This window comes from Eulemur rufifrons, chromosome 15 (genome assembly GCF_041146395.1).
Source record: "Eulemur rufifrons isolate Redbay chromosome 15, OSU_ERuf_1, whole genome shotgun sequence".
In the NCBI taxonomy this organism is placed as follows: Eukaryota; Metazoa; Chordata; class Mammalia; order Primates; family Lemuridae; genus Eulemur; species Eulemur rufifrons.
The window spans coordinates 36,323,309-36,346,171 of NC_090997.1; the positions used below are offsets into that span (position 1 = coordinate 36,323,309).

General features: G+C 37.0%; 1 protein-coding gene and 1 non-coding gene across 6 annotated transcripts in view; one reads left to right on the forward strand and one right to left on the reverse strand.

The window, feature by feature from the left end:
• Window positions 1-2,517: 2,517 nt before the first annotated feature.
• Window positions 2,518-22,863, forward strand: part of MYO6 (myosin VI) — a 137,027-nt gene continuing 116,681 nt past the window's right edge. For all 5 annotated transcript variants that reach the window (XM_069488911.1, XM_069488909.1, XM_069488912.1 and 2 more), the window contains exon 1: window positions 2,518-2,684. The gene's annotated coding sequence lies outside the window, so the exon portion shown is untranslated. The remainder of the gene's footprint in view (window positions 2,685-22,863) is intronic.
• Window positions 20,848-20,950, reverse strand: LOC138396129 (U6 spliceosomal RNA). Its single transcript, XR_011235608.1, has one exon. It is a non-coding gene; the product is annotated as a U6 spliceosomal RNA (small nuclear RNA).

Genomic DNA, 22,863 nt, shown 5'->3' on the forward strand with positions numbered 1-22,863 from the left:
GGAATAAATTGTTAAGATGAGTTTTGGCAACAAGTAAGAGTTGTATCCACGTGCTTAATGACAGTACATGCAATTTCTTAGAATTGTCAACTCTCTTGCCATTTCTCAGATCTCTGGTTATGTTAAAAAAAAAAACTTCTCTTGCCATTTGTTCATTCATTTGTCCCATTTATTCAACAGTAATACTAATAGTAGGCACTGTTTAATGAGTGCCTGCCATGTGAAAATCACTGTGCTTAGCACTAGGGACAGAAAGACAAGTCCACTACTCTGCCTTCAAGGAGCTTTACAGTCTAGTTGGGCGATACTTGTAAGTAAACTTAAGTAGCAATAGTGACATATGGGTTGGAAGAGATATGTGCAATTAGTGTTAATCGAAAGATAGGAAAGAGCACCAAAGTGCACCTAGGATTTGTACCAAGGGGGTTTAGGAAAAGCTTCTTGGAAGGGACAAATATGCTTTGTTCTGCAGAATGAATTAGATTTAGCTTGGCAATGCTCCAATGTAATAAACAACAAAATAGCATAGCTGTCTGTTATGGGACACACAAGTACTTCAGAATGGCTTGAATGTAAAGTACAAGAAATGGAGAAGGACAGTGGGTAGAAATGAGATTGGATGGGTAAGCAGGGCTAGGACAGTGGTCCAAAATGCAAGTGATTCCAAAGGCAGTCAGGTAACAGTGTGAACGAACCTCGTTCAAGACAGCTTTGTGGGGTGTAGCACAGTGAATTGGGGCCCTCATAACCAATGAAAAGGTATTCAAATTCAATTAAAGGAAAAAACAAATCTCCATTTTGCTAGGCAAACCTAAACAGCCAGTTTGTGACTGGTGGCTCAATCAAGGAGGATCTTACAAGACACCTTGAGGGATCTGAACTTTATACCACAGGTGGTGGAATGCCATTATAGGAGTTTAAACAGAGGACTAGATAATCAGATTTTATTTTATAAAAGATGAACTGGTGACATCCTAGAGACTGGATTAGAAGGGGACAAGATTACAGCCTGGGAAACTGGTTAGATAACTAAGGCAGTACGCAAGCCTCGCAAAGATGGTGGCCTGAAACAAGATAATGGCAGTGGCTATAAAGAGGAACTGGATACACTCGACATATGTTATAGAGCTAGAAGAAAAGGGACACAGTAATGGATTGGAAGTGGGGTACAAAAAGAAACAGAAAAAATCACGAGTCACTGGCCACAAAAAACTTAATAGATTGGCTTCTATTGGTTCGCCCTAAATGCTTTTAATATTAAACCCCAAATTAAGTCAAAGCACTGAACTGAAACAGCGATCTTCAACTTCTCCTTTCTTTCAATCCATTTTGAAATTTAGTTTTATATACTTAAGACTTACCTTCTGGCAATCTGGAATTAAACTTCTGAGATTGCTGTAAATTATTTCCTTTCTTGGTTTCGCTTCCTCTTTCTTACTTCCCTATCTTATTCTTTATATTTTATTGTTTTAGTTGAATGCTAAACTATCTTATCAGAACTCAGTCCTTTCACCAAGAGAATTGTGCCGCCTCTGAATATCTGAAACTTGTCTCTTCAGAATCTTCTAGATTTCCGGACATTTCCGAGTTGCTACTTATAAATGTTGCTAAAAAAGGTGTAATTCTCATGGGTCAGTATCCTAGCTTTTTTCAGCGGAGACATTTAGCATTCGTCAGTTATTTCATTGTCTTAAAACAACATGCTTTTCGTCATATAGTTCAAATTTGACCAGGTACTTCATTTTTAATTTTGAAAGATGACTCACAGATATGTCACTTTAAACACCCGTAAAATTTAAACGACCCATAAGACGGGCTCTAAAAAGCAAATGCGGCGGCGGAGGTGGGAAGGGAAAGAAAGCAAAGTGGTGCAGAACTTCCACGCCAGGCCCCCTCCTCCAAAGGCGGAATAGCGAGTTAGCTGCGCAGCAAGGCTACTGCCTACGTAGAGCCCAGCCCCGGCCGCCCCGCACTGGAGCCGAGTTTGCAGTGCTTTTTCCCTCAGCCACCACGCAGCCTCGCTCCCGTCCCGGCGCGGGCTCCTGGTCCCCGGGTCCCCACGCGGCGCGCAGTCCCGCCGGCCCAAGGCGCAGAGCCGCGCGCCCTGCGGTGCCCCGAGCTCCTTGCTCGCTCTCTGGACAACTTTCTCCCTCCTTGAACTGATTCTGGAGGCACAGTCACGGCATCCAGGCGGAGAGGACCTGCTTTGCAAAACCACAGCCAAAGAGGCAGTTTTGCAGTGGGAGGAACAAGAACTCCCTGCTGGACCAGCGGCAGCTTGCCCAGCGCCATACAGCGCCCACCCGCGCCCCCGGGCCGGGGCTGGCGGAGGGGCGGGGCGGCTCCGGGCTTGGAGAGCCCAGGCTCGGAGCGCGCCCCCGCGCCCGCGCGCGCCCGGCCGGCCCGCCCCGGCCCGCGGCGCCCCCGCCCCCTCGGGCGCTCCGTAGCCGTGACGTGCGCGCGGCGGGGCAGGGGACTCGGCGGGGCGCCGGCCGGCGGGCGGAGACGGACCCGGGATCTGTCCGAGCAGGAAGCAAGGAGCAGCCCGGTCGCCGTCGCTGGCCGGTCCGTGTGCTCGTCCGCGTCGTCGCCCGCTTCCCTCACCCTCATTTCTCACCCCTCCCTCCAGCCTCACCGGCGACAGGTAGCCCCGCCGCCGCGCACCTGCCTGCACTCCCGCACCGGTGAGTGTCCCGAACCCCTGCGTTTGTCCCCGGCTCGGCCCTGCTTCGGGCCTCCTGCGGCCGCGCCGGGGGCCGACGGCTCGGCTCACTTCCCGCAGACGCGGGTGGGAGAAGCAGGTGACGAGTGGGCCCTGGGCGGCGGCGGCTCGCGGCCGGGCCGGGGGAGTTCTCTTTTCCGCAGAAAGACAATGAGAGTCTCCTCTCATGGGTTGATCGTCACCGGGATACATTGTGTGTTTCTTCTCTGGCTCCCAGGTAGAAGCAGAGCATTCAGGTGTCCAACTCTGACTTGGATATTCCGTGATAGTTTTATTTTCTCTTTTGTAAACATGCTTAAAATTCAGTGCAAGGAGTCCAGTTTCTTCTGAGATGTGAAGATCAAATGATACCATTAATAGTCTAATCATGTAGGAGACCAGGTTGGGACTTTCTAAAGCTTTATTTTTTAGTCTCTGGTTGGTCCGCTGCCCTGAGTATGTTAATTTACGGATATGCAACTGAACAAGACCTTTCTATATTTATTTCCAAAACTCCTTAAAACGATTAGAATGCTCAACCTCTGGGATTTTAAGTAGGAAATAATTTGATAGGGCTATTACTAGGACATGTGTCTCAGAAGTACTTCCATACAGTTTCAAAAAACGCATTGCATTTTATCTGGCATAAAGTGTGTGATGATGGAGGGATGCTTAAAACCTAATCTACAGATATTAGTGGGGAACCGCTGCCCCAACTTTAATAGACTACTGTATAGGCTAAATAAAAGTTTCATTTGCTGTTGCACTCTGGTGATGTAGATGCAACGTATCTAGATAGAGTCAGTTTGAGAGTTTTAAAAATATTCTTAAGGTTTAGCCGGAACTATTTTCACACCATAAAATGTGAATCTTGAACTTGGACTGGTAGTGGTCATGGTACAAAGGTTGGCAGCCAAACAGCCTTTCTGTACAAATTAACTGAACTTCATAGATGTCTTGGGTTGTAGTTTTCCAACTGGAAAATGTTTAGTGAAAAAATTACCTTTGAGCTAGGAACAGCCACAAATGTTACAAAGTGGGTTATAGCTAGAGCTTGAAACAATGCAGCCGTTTAGAATAGCTCATTGACTTTTAAATATCCAGCTCATTTGGAGTATTTTAAGTTGTGCAGGAATTACATGTACAGTGGTAAGCAGAAGTCATTTTAGTCTTATGCACATTTGCCCATTGCATTTGTATTTTTTTTTGTGTAACACGCTACTTATTCTCTCATCTTTTTAAGTTACATTTTGGTTACAAAAACTAATTGTAAAAGGTAATAACAGATTCAGTCAACATTAACTGCAAGAGAAAATAAAAAAAAATAAAAAAAAAGAAACAAATAGAAAAAAAGGCAGTAACAGAGATGCGAATGACTTTAAGAAAAGATTATCATGATTAAAAATTATGTAATATAGAAAACTATATATATTATACATATATATTCTTTTTAGTGCCTAGAAACATGAGCAAGAAAAATGTAATGAACAGTTACAATATTTAATGTAAGTTAGTGCAAGGTGTTAAAAACAAAGATCATAAATCATAAACCCATGGGGTTTATCTGAAATAGATTTTTTTCCCTGTTTATGTTTATGTGACCGAATTTTAAAATAACAGTGGCCAGGAAATCTGAGAGAGGCTGAAGGCTCTTTTCTCATCCTGTTGTTACTTTGCCTGGAGTCTGTGGTGTATCATGTAGCCCATTGTTTAGACAACTGGGCTGTATCTGAGTTCCAAAATGCGGCCTTCTTTAGAAAGTTTTACAGATTTTGATGTGAGATTTGAATAGATATAAGCACTCAAACATTTTGTTAAAAATTAACCAATTTTAACTTTCTGTTTATAGTTGAGCCACCATCTTTGATATGTAAAATGTCAGTTTTAAAACGTTTTCTGACCTCTGAATTTTTCATTTCTATATGTTAAAGTATCTTATTGAAAAATAAGAGATTAATAAAAGTATTACACTTTTAAGAAATCTCGTAATTTAATTGTGATCTTCATAATGTACTTCATAGTAATTTGTCAACCGGCCCTTTAGTATTGTAAGATTGTTGCTCATTTAGTAGTCATCTGCCATAATTGGATGGAACACATACTGAGGGGTTAGATCTATAAAATAATTTTCCAGGTTAGAGGACTTGTCCTTTTATAGATGAGGGAATTTAGGCTTAGAGAATTAAATAAATACTTGCACTGGGTCACATAGCTCCAGAGGGGCAAAGTCTGGATTCACACCTGAGTCTTCTTACAAGAAGCTGCTATCCTTTCCACCAGAACAAGTGGCCTTGATTTCATTTCACTTGGCGGACTTCAAATAAACCTGCAGAACTGGTATTATTATGTTATAGAATGTAACTCAAGGTTTAAAGAAGACTTTCAGGACTAGATGTGATAGATAGGCTGTGAATGTGGCTCTGGAACTAATTTAGAATTCTGTGTCTGTGTCTTCATTCTCAAGTTGACAGCCTTGCACAGTGATATGGCACTGCTTTATCATTTCTGGTGTAGTTCCAGAGTGTTATACATACTGTGCACTTTTTGTTTTGATAGGTTTATAGGGATTAGCTGTAGGCTGTAATCTAACACTGGCTTTCATTATAGCTAAAACGAATAGTATAATATTCTTGGTTCCTCTAATGGAATAGATTGTTACACATAAATGTAGTAGTTATCTTTTAAATATTACATAATTAACTGTGTAATCTTGGGGGAAAACTTGTCCCCTATATCCTGTTAAGACAAATCTTTTTTTATGGCTTGTTTTTATTTCAGGAATATCTCTTGAATTGTAATAGATGGACATAAAGGAAAAAAATGAGCACATTAAGTCCATTTTTGTAACAAACTAGGAATTAATTATACATTTCAGCAGTGGAATGTAGTTGGGTAAATGAGCAGAAAAGAGATAGGAAGCTTGAGTTGGGGTGACTACCTTTACAGGTGGTTTCTTTATTTGGTTTTAACTATAGGAATTTTGTATCTTAAGTATATCCATATAAATTAGGATTAGAATATAAAAAATATCCTAATATATATTATTAATGGATGATCTATGACACATACATCAAGAACTGTGGTTAAATAAGCTTAAATTCTATTTTTGAGGCATTATATCATATTCAGAGGAACCAAGATCTCTTGCATTTTATTTTGTCTTTTTAAAAAATTTTATTTTTTATATATATTTTTGAGAGAGAGGTTTCACTCTGTCACCAAGGCTGGAGTGCAGTGGTGAGATCATAGGTCACTGCAATCTAAGCTAAGAAAAAATTTGACGAATTTTAGTGGACTGGTAATAATTAAAATATAACTGTTAGGGGGAAAAGAATCCTTAATAAATGGTGATGGGAAAATTGGATAGCCACATGTAGAAGATTGAAACAGGATCCATATTTCTTACCACTCACTAAAATTAATTCAAGATAGATAACTGACTTAAACCTAAGACATGAAACCATAGAATTCTAGAAGAAAATGTTAGAAAAACTCTTCTAGATATCAGTCTAGGCAAAGAATTTATGAAGAAGACCCCAATGGCAATCACAGAAACAACAAAAATAAATAAATGGGATTTGATTAAAGTAAGAAGCTTCTGTACAGCCAAGGAAACAACCAACAGAGCAAATTGACGTCCTACAGAATAGGAGAAAATACTCACATGCTATACATCCGATAAAAGGCTAATAGCCAGAAGAATCTACAAAGAACTCAAGCAAATCAGCAAGAAAAAAATCAAACAACCCCATTAAAAAGTGGGCAAAAGACACGAACAGAAGCTTTTCAAAAGAAAATAGATTAATGGCCAATAAACATGAAAAAATGCTTTTTAATGTCACTAATCATCAGGGAAATGCAAATCAAAACCATAATGAGATATCACCTCACTCCAGTGAGAATGGATTTTATCAAAAAGTCCCAGAACAACAGATGCTGGCGTGGATGTTGAAAGGAAGGAACACTTATACACTGTTGGTGGGACTGCAAACTAGTACAACCTCTACGGAAAATAGTATGGAGATTCCTCAAAGAGCTAAAAGTAGTCCTATCTGATCTAGCAATCCCACTACTGGATATTTACCCAAAGGAAAAAAAAGTCATTTTATCAAAAAGACACTTGCACTGGAATGTTTATTGCAGCACAATTCACAATTGCAAAGATGTGGAATCAACCCAAATGCCCATCAGTTCATGAGTGGATTAATAAAACGTGGTGTATATATATATACCATGGTGTTCTACTCAGCCATAAAAAATGAATTAATACCTTTTGTTACAATCTGGATGAAACTGGACACCATTCTTCTAAGTGAAGTATCACAAGAATGGAAAAACAGACACCACATGTACTCACTATTAAATCGAAACTAGCCAAACAGCACTTGTGCACAGATGGAGGTAAAACTCTATGAAAATCAAGTAAGTGGGAATGGGGAGGAGGGGATGGGTAAAATCAAATCTAACAGGTACAGTGGACAGTATCTGGGTGATGGGCACACTTATAACTTTGTCTCAAGCAGTACAAAATCAATCTATGTAACCAAAACATTTGTACGCCTGTAATATTCTGAAATTAAAATAAAATGAAAGTATTAGAATATCTATTTATAGATTTCAAAAATAAACTTTTTTCGTATTGATTAGAATAATGTTATAATAGTTTGAGAAATGACCATATGTCCACCAAAGTTTTCCCTGTGAGTAGAAAGTAAAACCTAGAGAACAAATCTGGCATCTTTAGAAATCTTGCTGTTGTCAAAGAGAGAGGAAATAATTTTTTAGCGAGAAAGCATGTCTCAAGTGAAACCAAAACACTGAAGCACATTCCTTCAGTGTACATTCCCAAAGGGTAAATATGAATGTTCATGCTGAGTAATATGCACAAAGGAAACTCCGGACAAAACCTGGGCATCTTTTGTGTATGTTAGGTCACTTGTTATTTTACTTGAAAGTAACTTGCTGACTAACCTTTTACAAGGTAAGATATTTCATGTAGCAGAATTTTTTGATTTGTACTATTTATAGATGAGCATCTTTCTCAACAAATATTTACTGAGGGCCCACTGTGTTTGAGATGTGACTGTAGGTGTGAACTTGTTCCTCCTTGTCCTGGCAGATCTTTGGATCTAGAAAATAGAAAGAGTGGCAGAGATATAAAAAGATAAATGGAAACATCCATTTAAAATACAAAGATGTTGGCCGGGCGCGGTGGCTCACGCCTGTAATCCTAGCACTCTGGGAGGCCGAGGTGGGCGGATCGTTTGAGCTCAGGAGTTCGAGACCAGCCTGAGCAAGAGCGAGACCCCACCTCTACTAAAAATAGAAAGAAATTATATGGACAGCTAAAAATATATATAGAAAAAATTAGCCGGGCATGGTGGCGCATGCCTGTAGTCCCAGCTACTCGGGAGGCTGAGACAGGAGGATCGCTTGAGCTCAGGAGTTTGAGGTTGCTGTGAGCTAGGCTGACGCCACGGCACTCACTCTAGCCTGGGCAACAGAGTGAGACTCTGTCTCAAAAAAAAAAAAAAAAACAAAGATGTTCATGTCAAAAATTAATACCTTGTATTTGTATGGCATTTTATTATTTTGGAAACCACCTTATGTGCATTTGGTCCTTAAAACAACTCAATGAAGAAGATAAAGTAAATTTATTCCTATTCTGCAGATGAGACAACGGAGACTCAAACAGTTAAAAATTACTTAAAATTAGGTAACTTGTTCAGGTCATATGACCACTTAGAAGCATCACTGAAAATGGAAACTCTGTGTATTCCCAAAGTAGTAGGTTCTCCCCGTGCCCCCTAATACTTATGTCCCTCCTAGATGTTAGGTTTAGTCTCTTAGTAGTGATTTAATTTCATTTTACAGCTTTAATTCAGGTAGTTCAGGAAATTCTGAAAACTCAGGCTGACTAAAGTGATGATTGTTACAGGGTTTATTTTTTTTTTAATGGAAGGTAGAAGGTGAACATGATGTACCATTATGGTTCTATTAACACTTTTAATAGATTAATGGACTGAGGTTGGTAATTAGCTTTTGTAGTTAGGGAGTTTTTAAAGAAAATCAACAATCAGTTAAAAAAGGAAGAAGAAAAATATTCCAGGGGAACTTTGAAAATAACTTTTATTACTTGGTGCATTGGTATTTATTCGGTAATTATGGCTGCCTTTGTAATGATTCACTAAAGTCCTAAGGTGTGTCTGTGTCAATTCCTGTATGCCTTCATTCATTTCAAACATATTTGAGGCCGGGCGTAGTGGCTCAATGCCTGTAATCCTAGCACTTGGGAGGCCGAGGCAGGCAGATCGTTTGAGTGAGCTCAGGAGTTCGAGATCAGCCTGAGCAAGAGCGAGACCCCATCTCTACTAAAAAATTAGAAAGAAATTAGCTGGACAACTAAAAATATATAGAAAAAAATTAGCCAGGCATGGTGGTACATGCCTGTAGTCCCAGCTACTAGGGAGGCTGAGGCAGGAGGATCACTTGAGCCCAGGAGTTTGAGGTTGCTGTGAGCTAGGCTGACGCAACGGCACTCTAGCCTGGGCAACAGAGTGAGACTCTGTCTCAGAAAAAAAAAAAAACAAAAACACAACATATTTGAGTGTCTACCATGGACCAGGCACTATTGTAAGTGCTGGGAATATACTGATTAAATTAAGACCAACTCCCTGTCCTGAGTAACATTTTATTGTTGTTTTGAATTAAGTTAATTATAGACTCTCATACTAGTATGTAATCAACAGGGTTGACCCTAAAGTTGGGAAATAGACAGTTGTCAAATGGTGCAATTTGAGGGCTACTAAATGACTTATTTGCTCTAAAATGTTCCACTTCTAGCCTTCTGTCTGCTGGAGACTCCCAGTCTGTTGGGTTACAGCACTGTTACCAGCCTGTTCTTGATAAATATAAGTATGTTCCATTATTTATCACAGTTTCAGGAAACAAGGCTGAGAGAAAATAAATGAGACTTTGAGTTGGGTGTGGTGGGATGCGCCTATAGTCCGAGCAACTTGGGAAGCTGAGTTGGGAAGATCATTTTATCCTAGGAGTTTGAGGCCAGCCTGGGTAACAACAATAGTGAGACCTGTCTCAAAAATAAATAAACAAAAAATATGGGAACTAGGACTGATAGGTTGGTGTTATAAGAGAAGAGTTTGGCAAAGTATAGTTTTAATAGCAGTTATTGTTCATTGAACTTTTGCTGAGTGGCAAATACTATGCCAAGTAAGTACTTAATGTACTTTAGCTCAGTTAATCACTGTTGTCACCTCAGTAGGGTTGGCGTTGTGACTCTCATTTTACGGATTAGGAAATTGAGCTACAGAGATGTTAAATTTGCTCATACTCACCTGGTAGTCCTAGAATTTGGCTCTCTCCTAGTACTTAGCATATAGTAGGAACTAACATGGAAAGAGAGCTTATTTATAATATATAGACTTCTGATGTTCTACCGTTCTACCAGTGTGTGTGGCAGATCATGGAGGTGAAGGCCTTGGTGAGGGAGGAATGGGTGAGGAGAGTCAAGAGATCTTGTTGGGTGCAGTGTGGGAATTGGAGGGGTGGGGAAAGATGGAACAGTATTGCTTGCCTAACTGCTTGGCCCTCAGGCTTAATCCTCCTGTGACAGCCCTGGGGCTCCCGAGTTGCATTTAGGCACCTGTAAGTGCTTTCTTGAGCTCATCGGTTAGAGTTTAGGCAGACCAGAGGCCCTGGTTTTCCCACTCACTAACTTGGTCAAATTACTTAGTTTCTCTGGGTTTCAGTTTTCTCTTTTGTAAAATGGAGGCAACAGTATTACCTATCTGGTATGGTTATTGTGAGGATTGAATTAGATAATAATATGTGTAAAGCACATATCACACACTGCCTGGTACATGGTTAGTATACATTATTACTGTTGTTTGTGTGTGTGTGTGTGTGTATGTGTGTGTGTGTTTTGACATGTTTAATGTGGAATTTTCATTCAAAAGGAAAAAAAGCAATGTTAGAGGTCTGGGAAGACTCTTGAAGTTGTCCATTTTGAAGTAGCTGTGAAATTTATACGTGTATCAGAATTACCTGGGGAACTAGTAAAAACACACAGGTTAGGAAGTTTTGGATGGGGCTTGGGCATTAGTATTTTAATAAGCTTCCTTACTGATTTACATGTATACCAAAATTTAAGAACCATTGGTTTAAATCTTTTCTTCATCCTGTGCTTAGGGAAGGCTTCAACAAGAATAACAACAAATTGCTTGGCTTAACCAGACAGTGTGTGGTAGAAGGAAGTGAAATATCAGTTACCAGAATCTCTTTGACTTTTTTTTTTTTTTTAAGCTTATTTGGGGCTTATAGCATTTATGTTGAGATAACCGTGCTGTGTTAAATTTCACACCTAAACTAAATTGTAATGACTGTTTCACCTTTTTAGCCAGCTTCATTTGGAAGTGAGTTATATTTCATTTTTAAGTTATACAGATAGCAAAGATATAAAAATAAATGCTTATATAGACTTTAAGAACTTTAAAAAAGTTTTTAATTGGATTTCTTTAGATGGTGTACTGTTAAATAACCAGACTTGGTATCATTAGTTGTATCAGACAAAGTCCCAGCAGGAAAGAGATTTCATCCTTGATGGTTCAACTGAAGAGACTATTTGCAGAGGTTAGGGAACAAACAAGGGTAGCAAAACACCCAGGGACCAGCAATATCGAGAAGTCCTTAATTCTCCAGAGATTACCAGGGCAGAGGGCTGGCATTGTGGAGGAGGGCTCCTGGGAGCTGTGGTTTTGAAGCAGGCGAGGAGTGAGAGGAGGTTCCCTGACCTCTCCTCCCTCTGCCTTCCGTGACTTCCATTGCTAGAGCCCAGCTGGGAAGCCCACGTGATTATCTTTGCAAGCTCATCCTCCCAGCTCAAGAGCAGAGCAGAGAAGGGATTGAGTGTACAGTGGAACAAATGGAGAATAACTAGGACATTAATTAGAACCTTTGGGAATTTGTAGTATTTCCTTGGTGCATTTTAAATAACTTTTAGCATTGTGATACATCTATAGAATGCTTGGGACTATTTGTCTTATACATGCTTTTAGAAAATAGTTTATCCACTTTCTCATTTAATCAAATAATTATAATTTTTAGGAACTTTGATGATCCATATAATCCAATGAGAAACATAATCTATGTCTGTTAAGATAAAACACTTTTATTAATATATTGTTTTACCTTGATGAGGTTTTCTGAAATTTTCTGCATTCAGTAGTCTTGTTTTGATGGAATAAATGTTTTTTCTTTAAAAATATTTTCATGATTAAATTAAAAAAATTTTGTCAAGAAAAGTCCTTTATCTTCTGGAATTTATGCTTCCTATTCATTGGACTTTTTTGATAGCAGAAACACCAGAACACAGTGTTGTTAATAATGGTTAATAGAATTAAGATTATTGTGAAATAATTGTTCATCTTCCCCAAGTTCTTTTGAAGGCACATTAAATTTCTGTATAAATCTGTTGTAGTTTGCTGTTATTTAGATATCTTTTGCTAATGCCAGTTTTATCTAGTTAATCTTAATTCTGGCCAAAAATTCATGTTCTTTATTTTGGATAGATTCTTTAGGATTAGTAAAGAAAGGGGTTTCTCTCCTTAAAGAGATGGTATGAAGGATGCTGGTATATAAGCAGTACTCCCCCCCAAACAGTTAGATTATGTCTTATATTTTCTTTCATCTCTTGAAGGTTCCAGGGAAAAAGAAGTACAAGATCTTACCCAGATTTAGAAGCAACTAGAGTGGGTCTTGTCTAGGACTTCCTGGACTTGATTGACAAATTAATCAAGTAGCAAACATCTGGCTATGAGGATTTAGGATACAAATAAAGGATACCTCTGGATGTTTATGTTATAACTGAGTTTTTTAACAAAATAAATGTTTCTCAGCTTGTCTCTTTTAAAAAGAGTATGGTGAAAGTAAGAAACAGATTTGGAATCCACTGAATAGTACCTGTACTTGGAAATCATATAGTTAGATATTTTCTCTGTGAGTGGGCTTTTTTTTCTTTTTTTTTTTGAAAAACAGAGTGATTTCAGACTTTTGTGGGATCTTCTAAAATACATATTGTTTATTTTGATTTGACACTGATAGAATTAGTATCCCACAGGAAAGAATTGAGGCTGTTGGTTTTTCCATGTTTTGTTCTTTGAATTTCCCTGATTTGAGGATTGAGTTATTCCAGAGAGAACTTTTCTCCTCTTCCTTGTTATTTTTTTTCTAAAATTAGATGACCCAGCTGTGTTTTGGCTTGCGGGCATGATTTGCTGTCTGTTATCCTTTTGGTCTTAGTATATTTGGGGGAAGAACAAAGAACGTGTGTGTTTTGAAGAGGAATGTATTAGTTTCTCTGCTTTTCCTGTTCATCATGGCTGATCTTAAAGATTAGAAGAACAGAATGATTTGTGTATCTATTATGCTTGTGCTTGAGATTTCAAACCAAACCATGGCTGTGTTGGCCACTGAGATGATGAAGAAAACAGATGGATGTAAAGTGTAAAACTAGTCATCCTGTATTCAGATGGCTAATTGAGGAGGTTTATGTTAGTTTAAGAAAGATTTTCTGTCAGGTGTGGGAGAAGGACGAAGGAAGATGGGAAAGTGAATGAGTTTGACCCAGTGTCACCGAGATGTTTTGGAAACCAGAAAAAATTATTTTGGTCAGAATTTTATATTCTATAGGGATATTTTCTGCTAATGTTTGTTTTTTTAAAAACGAAGGCAGCATAAATTTGGAATTTAATAAACAAGATTTTTAATTTAGTGATTCTGTGAATCATTAGCAAAAATGGAGATAGCTTGGTGACTGCACACAGTGATGTTAGTGTGTCAGAAGTTGGGTTATTAGTTATTAAAGATGTGCTTCTGGAACTGGTCCAGAAAGTACGAGCTATATGGCATATTGTAGGTCAGCATGATTGAACAGTGAAAGGCTTACATCCAGTGGGAGGTGGGAGTATATTCTAATGATGGATTGAAAATCATCATAGAACAGTACAGTTATAACAGTTCTTGAGGGTCAGAGATATGCCACTTTGAGTGTTTTGCAATCACTTTCTCGTTTAATTCTCATGTTGACCCTCTGAGGTGGCTATTCTTATTATCCCATGTGACAGCTGAGAGAGCTGAGGTCTAAGTTGATAAAAGTGGTAAGGGGCAGAGCCAACAGATGCCTTCAGGTGGTCTGGCTCCAGAGTCTATCCCATTTTGATTCTACGTTCCCTTTTTCTGTGTGCTCTTTTATTGTTTTTAGAGACAGGGTCTCTCTATATTGCCTTGGCTGGTCTCCAATTCCTGGGCTCAGTCAATCCTCTGGAGTAGCTGGGATGACAGACGTGAACCTGGCCAGTGTGTTCTTTTAAAGACATAGAACTTTGAAAATCCCTTAAGGATTAATCTATTCTGTCTCTATGTATCTACACAAGGTATGGTAAAATCCTAACACTCATGCGGCTGTTGCCCAATTTCAAGTCCAAGGGAGACAGCTTCTCTGTGGTACCCAGTTTCTTCCTGAGTCTAAATTCCTGCTCTATATGGGGCTCCAGGCTTCCCTGCCAGAGAGGGGAGATCTCCTGGACATGCGGAGTCTAAGCTGTTCCTTACAGCTCTTTTAAACCTCTTAACAGCTTCCAGTTTTACTTACATATTTGATGTATATGCTTTAAGCAAATGTATTTCTATAAAGTTTTGTGTAAATTAAATAATGAATTGCAATTTTTTACTATCTTAGGAAAGCTTCCTATATAGAGGATCCCAATAGTGATTTCTTTTGTAAAGAGAAGAATCTTTTTGCAAAACAAGTGTTTGTTTTCTAGATTGTACTAATAAAATATGGATTTCTCACACATTACTTTTATATAAACATGGGTCCAGCTAAATGTACATCTGATATCAATATGCCAAAATGAAATTTGATCTCATATTGTGGTTCATATTACTAATAAAAAAGGATTCTATAATAGTTTTTTTCTTGAGTAAATATCATTTGTTGAATTTGCACTAAAATGTACTTTAGTAGGCTATCTACAGTAAGAATAATATTCTTTTAAGCAGTAGGTTGAGGTTCACCATATAGCACAATTCTTTATTCTTTTTGTGTTGTAAAATTCATTAGGTAAATGCTAGTGTTCTGCTGTTTAAGTGTTAAAAATCAGTGTTTTATGTGATTCTGAAATAAATTCTCTGAAAATAAAAGATAAATTTTAAAGAGATAACTTACTTAAAAACTGTTATAGTTGAAAACATAACGATTTTTGGAAACAGTTTTAGAAAATGTATTTTCAGCTAGGCATGGGTAAAATATTTATATGCTGTACCTATTACAATGTCATGCTAATGAGGCCTTGATCCCAGATTCTTTGCAATCTGTGTTCTGTTCCTAAACACTTGACAGTGACCACTTTGTAACCTCATTAATAGAACCAGTGGCCTCATTTAGATCATTATTCTTTTCCAACCTCTTCAGCTATTGACCAACCAATTCCCCCCTGGCTTTTGTGGTTTTGTGTCCTCTCAGGTCTCCGACTTTACCTGTTTTGTTTTGCTGTTCATTTTCCTCTCTCCATGCCTTTAATGTTCATGCTTTGAGAAAATCCTATACTTGGTTTTTTGCTCTACTCACTCTGTTCTTACTTATGGTAATTGTATCAGCTCATGGTTCAACTGTCATCTTTATGTAGATTTTTCCAAAGTTTCTTTCCATGTCATCGTCACCAGCATTTCCAAACTAATGCTCTGTAGATATCTTAAAATTTCACATAGTTCCCATCAAATCTGTATCCTTTCAGAAACTTGCTGCTGCTGCTGCTTCTTCTTCTTCTACTTCTTCTTTCTTCTTCTTCTTCGTTTCCCATATGATAACACCATTTTACTCTAGAGGGTTTCAGCTCCGAACCCTCATTCACCTTTCTCCCTTCACTTGCCAGTTTGTTAGTTGTCAAACAGTGTTCTGTCTCTGAGAGACCTCCTCCACTTTCCACCCTCTCTCACCTAGTGCAGGCCTCATTACCTTTCCTTCTAGATATGTCTCCCTGTATTTAGCCCTTACCCACAACATACAGCTCATCCCGTGCATTGTCATTAGAATTATGTTTCAAAGTAGAACTCATTGCAGTATTCTCTTGCTCAGTAAGAATCCCTAGTGGCCCTTCATTAATACATTTTAGGATCCAAACTCTTATTGTGGGATGTGAAACTCTTCGTAACCTAATTGTGGCCTATTTTTTTACTACAGCTCCACCATTCTGTGCTCTAGCCCATTGACCTTTTCCCTGGACATAGCCCCATTCTCCTGTTTCCTTATTCTTGCTCAAACAGACCCTTGGTCTGGAATGTAATTTCCTGTAGTCAATATTACTCATCTTTCAGGATTTGCTTGAATTAAATATTTCAAAGTAGCCTTCCTAAATTTATTATTTGGAATTATACATGTGTTATAATGTCCATCACAGGTTACATATTATATGTGTATCTTCTCATTCTCTTTTATTCTTACTAGATTGTGAATGACTACAAGGTATGAACTGCCTAACAAGAGACTTTGTAAGGTTTTCTATAGATCTCAGGGCTCAGGACTCTTTTAAACTCTTAAAAATTATTGAGAGTTCCATAAAGATTTTGTTTATGTGTGTTATTTCTATCAACATTTACTGTATTAGAAATTTAAAAGTTATTTAATTGATTTAAAATATCAATAATAAATTCATATTAACAGACATAACATTTTATGACAAATAACTATTTCCAAAACAAAAATTAGAAGAATGATACTACTTTACATTGCTGCAAATTTCTTTAATGTATAACAATTGAAGATAACTGGATTGTCGTATTTGCTTATTCATTCAGTTTATTGCAGTGTTTTATTTTGGTTGGAGTACTATATATGAAGAAAACATGGCCTCACACAGATACGTTGTTGGAAAAGGGAAAAGTATTTATTTAACTATTTCAGAGAATTATATGTATTCTTTGTTGATCCTTCACCAAAACTCAGCAAGCAGTAATTTCTTAAAGTTCCAGCGAGGAATCTTAAATGATACCAGTGAACTTTTTGTACTCTGTCACGTTACAAATTCATTGGTCTGTTTGTGCTTTGAATGCATCTTTTACCCATGCATGATTTTATAATGTGATATATTTGTCATTTGGAACATATTGTTCCACTGAGTTATGCAGATCTTCCAAATTTATGTAATATTTAAAAATCATACTCTGATCTTATCAGAAACAAAGTATTGAAAGGCCATTATACTCATGGTGGCAGATATTAAGTTCAACTTTTGTACTTTTCACTTGAAAGTTCAGATTTTATCCTTACCAGCAAATATTGTCAATTACTTTCCTTGAAGGTAACACAGCCTCACTCAAACCAAAGACAACAAAAAAACCTCTGCCAAATTAGTCTGCCAAATACCCAAGTTTGAATAGCCATGTTTGTCAGTTCTTTCTAGTAAAAATGGTGTTTTATGAAAAAAACAACAAAAAAACCCCAGCAATTTCTAAAGATCAGAACTCAAAATATTCACATGAGTATTTTCCATGAAGCAGCCATTTACCTTTAAACAATAGAAGTGTTTAATATGTACTTCCCATTTTATCACACAGAATATTAAAAAATGTATATTTGAAGATCAAGATGTAATAACATTAATAGTTTTTACTGCTTCATTAAGGGCATTCTTGAATGAAACAGCATTTTTCATTGCTCTAAGTACAGTTGACAACTGGTAGGGTTTGGTGCCACTGCTTTGATACTAACTAACACTCTAGAAGTTTTACCTGTCATTGCCTCTGCATCCTTCATGCAAATGAAAGCACAGTGAAAAAGGCATATATCTTAGTATTATGAAAATAGTGTGTGGCCAGGTGCGGTGGCTCACGCCTGTAATCCTAGCACTCTGGGAGGCCGAGGCGGGTGGATCGCTCGAGGTCAGGAGTTCAAGACCAGCCTGAGCAATGAGCGAGACCTCGTCTCTACTAAAAATAGAAAGAAATTATCTGGCCAACTAAAATATATATAGAAAAAAAAAAAAATTAGCCGGGCATGGTGGCGCATGCCTGTAGTCCCAGCTACTCGGGAGGCTGAGGCAGTAGGATTGCTTAAGCCCAGGCGTTTGAGGTTGCTGTGAGCTAAGCTGACGCCACGGCACTCACTCTAGCCTGGGCAACAAAGCGACACTCTGTCTCAAAAAAAAAAAAAAAAGAAAAAATTAGCCGGACGTGGTGGCACATGCCTGTAGTTCCAGCTACTTGGGAGGCTGAGCCAAAAGGATTGCTTGAGCTCAGGAGTTTGAGGTTGCTGTATGCTAGGCTGACACCCTGGCACTCTAGCCTGGGCAACAGAGCAGACTCTGTCTCAAAAAAAAAATAAATAAATAAAAAGGAAAATAATGTGACCTTGTTGACTCTCTGGAAATGTCTCAGGGATCTCCAGGGGTCCACTGACTACAGGTGTAGAGAACTGCTGATCTAGATAATTGTTCTATCAAGTTGTAAATGTGTTCAGGTTTCATGTAGACTAGACATGTAGAAGCCTAGAATGTTAGAAATGGACGTTAACTCAGAGTTAATTTAATTCCAATTCCGTACTAAGAAGTTGAGGAAACTGATGTTTATAGAGGTTAAGAGACTTAATGAAGGTTATTCAGCTAAATTAGTGGCAGAACTAAAAGATAATTCATAAGGCTCTTAGAGTTCATTTTTTTCTGTCAGTATTGTGCAGTTAAAAAGTTTAGAAGTAATTTCAGATACATATAAAGCTATGACTAAAAAGTAGGTATTTCTTTTTGTGCTATAATATGGATACTGTCAAATAAAATAAAGGGTAGAGATTTTTGAACTCTGTTACCCAGAACTCTGCAGTCAGCTTTCATCTATGTTTTTCACCTCTTTTTTTCATTCACTTGATATAAAATTGCTTGCTGTGGTCAGATGGATAATTAAGTGAGAAATTGAGATAATTTGGCATTTAATGCATAGTCATTGCCTTAAAAAGCCTCAAAATATACCCTGATAAAATGTGTCATCAGTTTGACATTTAAGAGAGCAGCATACAATTATATATAAAAGTGAAAAATAGGCCAGACGTGGTGGCTTATGCCTGTAATCCTAGCATTTGGGGAGGCCACGGCTGGAGGATCACTTGAGGCCACAGGAGTTTGAGGTTGCAGTGAACTATGAGCCACTGCACTCCATCCCCTGCATTGGAGCAAGACCCTGTCTCTCCCCCCTACCCCCCAAAAAGAGAAAAATAATTGAGCATGTTTTAGGGAGAGTTTCATTTTTAAAATCATTTATTTGTGAGAAGTTTTAAGCATGTTCAGAAAAGGAGAGAAGAGCATATGAGCCACTGTGTACCCGTTACCCAGATTCTAGTTATCAACTCATAGCTAATCTTATTTTACCTTTTTCTTTGTAGAAATTCTTCTCCCCATGGATGATTTTGAATTCAATCCCAGATACAATTTATTTTCATTATCTATAAACATTTGTAGGAGAGAGTATTTCTGAGAACTTATAATTAGGCATATATAATGAAGTCAGGACTCGATATCTACAATAAGTTTGAATGAACCTTTCAGAAGTCTTTTCTAGCCTAAACAACAAAAATGAGAAACAAACAAAAACTCTTTCTTTTGATCCTGCCATCCTCCTTGTTCCATTGCCTTATTTCGTTGCTCCTAACTTGAAACTTCTGGAAAGAGAAGACTCTATCAGTTATAGTTTCTATGTTTTCTGTTTATTCTTTTACTCACTGCGGTATCATTTTTGCCTCAACTGCTGTACTGAACCTGTTCAAAGATTACCCTTTCCATTTCCAAATCCATTGACTTGTTTTCAGTTGTTAGCCTCTTCGGAACCATTTGATGATGCTGACAACCCCATGTTGAGACTTCTTTCTCCTTCGGCATAGTATTCCCTCGCAAGATACTTTCTACCTTTCTGTCTACTTTTTCTCTGTTGTTCGTCATTCTTCCTTTAAAATGTCAAGTTTTTGACTTTGGTCCTGTTCTGTTTTATTGGTACATAACCAGTTGTCTAATCTGTCAGACCTGCTGCTTCCTCTTCATACTTTTATTTTGTAATACCTCCTTTACCATACTGAAATGAAATTAGTAGACAGTATATTATAACCTACACAGATATATGTGTGTATATTTTATATACATATACAGGTTATATGTAGACATACAAATTTAAAAATTAATATAGTATCCTAACAAAAATTTATTAAATTATTAATTATAGTAATTAAATTAAATATATTATGTATTTCAATATGTGATGGCTCAGGTATCCTTTAATCAAAGGCAGAATAAAGTAATCAGATGCTAATATCCATATGTGGAATAATCATGAATGCAGAGGCTGCAAATTAAACTAATATATAGGTATTATGATTGCTGATTCAAATACCATGATTAACATTGCTCTGTAACATGATGTTTTTCCAGAATAATGAATACCTTTTGATATGGTTCCAAATAAAGGACAATCTTTTTTCAGTTTATGTGATAATTGTATTTCTGGAAAAGTCAATGTATATTAAAACAATGCAAAAATATTTTTAAATTAGATTAGGTTCTGGGCTCACTTATCTTCTCCTCTAAGTTTGTATTCATTTTGCCTTCTATACATCACTAATGGCATAAGAATAATTTGAAAATTCGAAATAAATAGTATTGATAAAAAGCTCTCAGCCCCCTATCCACAGGAGCTGGATCAGCATGGAGCATCCTTACAGACATTTGTTTTGGCTGCAATATTTCTATTGAGTCATTTTCCTCAACTCATTTTTGAGTGTTTTATTACTATCTTTAAGTGAGACACTGAAGCTTTTGCATTCTAAATTGTGAATAGAAAATACAAAGAATAAATGAGATAATAAAAACATGTACACTGATGTAATTTAGAAACTATAATAGTTAAAGTAATATATAGTTTTTAAATACACATGATTTATAAATTCCATTCTTAAATTGATGGAAATTTCTTGCATTTTTAAAATTTTTTTTTTATTTTCCTCCATTTCCTTCATAATTTTCTTGCATTTTTAAAAAATGAATTTCCTACAGAAATCATATTTTTCTTCCCCAAACAATTTACTATCAGCATTTTTTTGAAAAATGGAACATTTCACGAATTTGCATGTCATTCTTCCACAGGGGCCATGCTAATTTTCTCCATATTGTTCCAATTTTGGTATATGTGCTGCTGAAGCTCTCAGCTCTCAGCATTTTTATGGCCATATCTGTTGCAAAATGCATAAGTCACTTTTTTTACCTGTCGTTTTAGAGCATTGAGGTGTCACTAATCTGGCCTATTTTGGATCTGAATTTAAATACAAGAAGTTTTCATTATTTCACAAGAGGGAGTTTTCCCCCAGATATAAATAACCCAATTTTATACCTTCAGGGAATAGTGAATCTGGGAATAAGCAAAGGCTAGAAGCAAATTATTGCTGTAAAATATACAAATTATTTTGTCATAGATTGCCATGGAGATATATAAAAAGATTCTGTATGAAGATTGATTTGAAAATATAGCCAGAAATAATTTTCTCATTTGTTAGTATTAAGTATTTATTGTTCCATACTTAGTATTTCAACTTCTAAACTATCCCTCCCCCACTTTATACATTTAGTTTTGTAGACATTTTCCAGTGAATATTAATATTTGTATAATTGAAAGCTAGATGTCTTTTAATTGATTAATCTTTCCTGATTTCTTGGTGTCAAATTGACAGTTTAGCTGAATCTTGATGGATAACAATATAAGTAAAAATTTTAGTGTTCTTGACAAGGATAGTATAGGTGGCTTTTCCTAAGAAATATATGGAAATGTAAACTTATAAAGACACATATATAAGTTAGCAATGCTTTTCTTTACTGAAGTTTTCTTTATAAAACAATTATGTGAAGGGCCCTTTTACTGGCCTTTGCTAAAGTGTGTATATATTGCCCAGGAGTTGATTAATGAACAAAAAGGAAAGGAATGGAATGTGTATTTTAACTCAAAGTACATTTATTTGTACTAATTCCTCATCAGAGCTGCAGTATTTGTATTTGGATACCACATGTTAAATATATTTCTCTGTAAATAAAATCTGAAGGCAAAAAATCAGATACACAAAGATAAAACCTGAACAATTGAAAGTTCCCTGAGATATAAGACAGTATGAAATCTTTCCCTAATTCCTTTCTGCGATATAAATGAGAATTTGGGGTGACTTTCCAAATAATTCTATCAACACAAAATTGATAGTATTCACATTTGCTACTGTCCGAAGTCAAAGAATACAATTCTGGGGTCAAGATGCCTGTGCTACAGCCTAGACCCCTTTAATCCCAGATCTTGGAGGATGGGACCTAGATGTCAGTACTGTTTCAGAAGTTCCCAGGTCATTCCAATCTGTATTTCAGTTACTTATGTTTTTTTATATTAAATCTATATAAGTAAAACTTTTTGTCAAGTACTGAAGAAACTCTTGGTGGCCAGAATGTTTTAAAAATTTAGTTTTTGTGCATTACTAAAATGTGTAATGTCTTGTGAAGGAATTAAAAAAATAGAACACATTCTGGGATGGAGACCTAAGAATTATTTAAAATTATTAAAATGGTACACCTGATACAAAATTTGAAAGTAGAAGCTAATTCTGTTGAACCCAGTTTTCTATTTCCTGGCAGATCAAATTTAAACCACTCAAAACAGGTCACTCACTGTTTTATCTTTATCATAAAGAGCTCTTTAGATGAAGTTTCTGTAACCTCTTTTTTGTCTCCTATTCATTGTGAAAATTGTTCGTGTCTGACCTAAATTGCTGTATATATTTATATTTTGTCTTCTGGAAATGTAGGCCATTTGATCATTGGTGCACATGCCCTCTCTCTCGCACACATATCTTTAATCTTTTTCATTCACATACTTAAAGACAAATTCTTTTTTTTTTTTTTTAAGTCTAAATAGCCTACTTTAGATAAACATTTTTCATAGTCCAGTTAGAAAACTCTTCATTTTGTCTACCTGTTTAGGTTTCACTATAAGGGGAACATTTTACATTAGGAATCACCACTGTTTTACTAACCTCCTTACCGATAAAGAGAAGTGTTGATGAGGAAATAACTAAAATCAGTTCA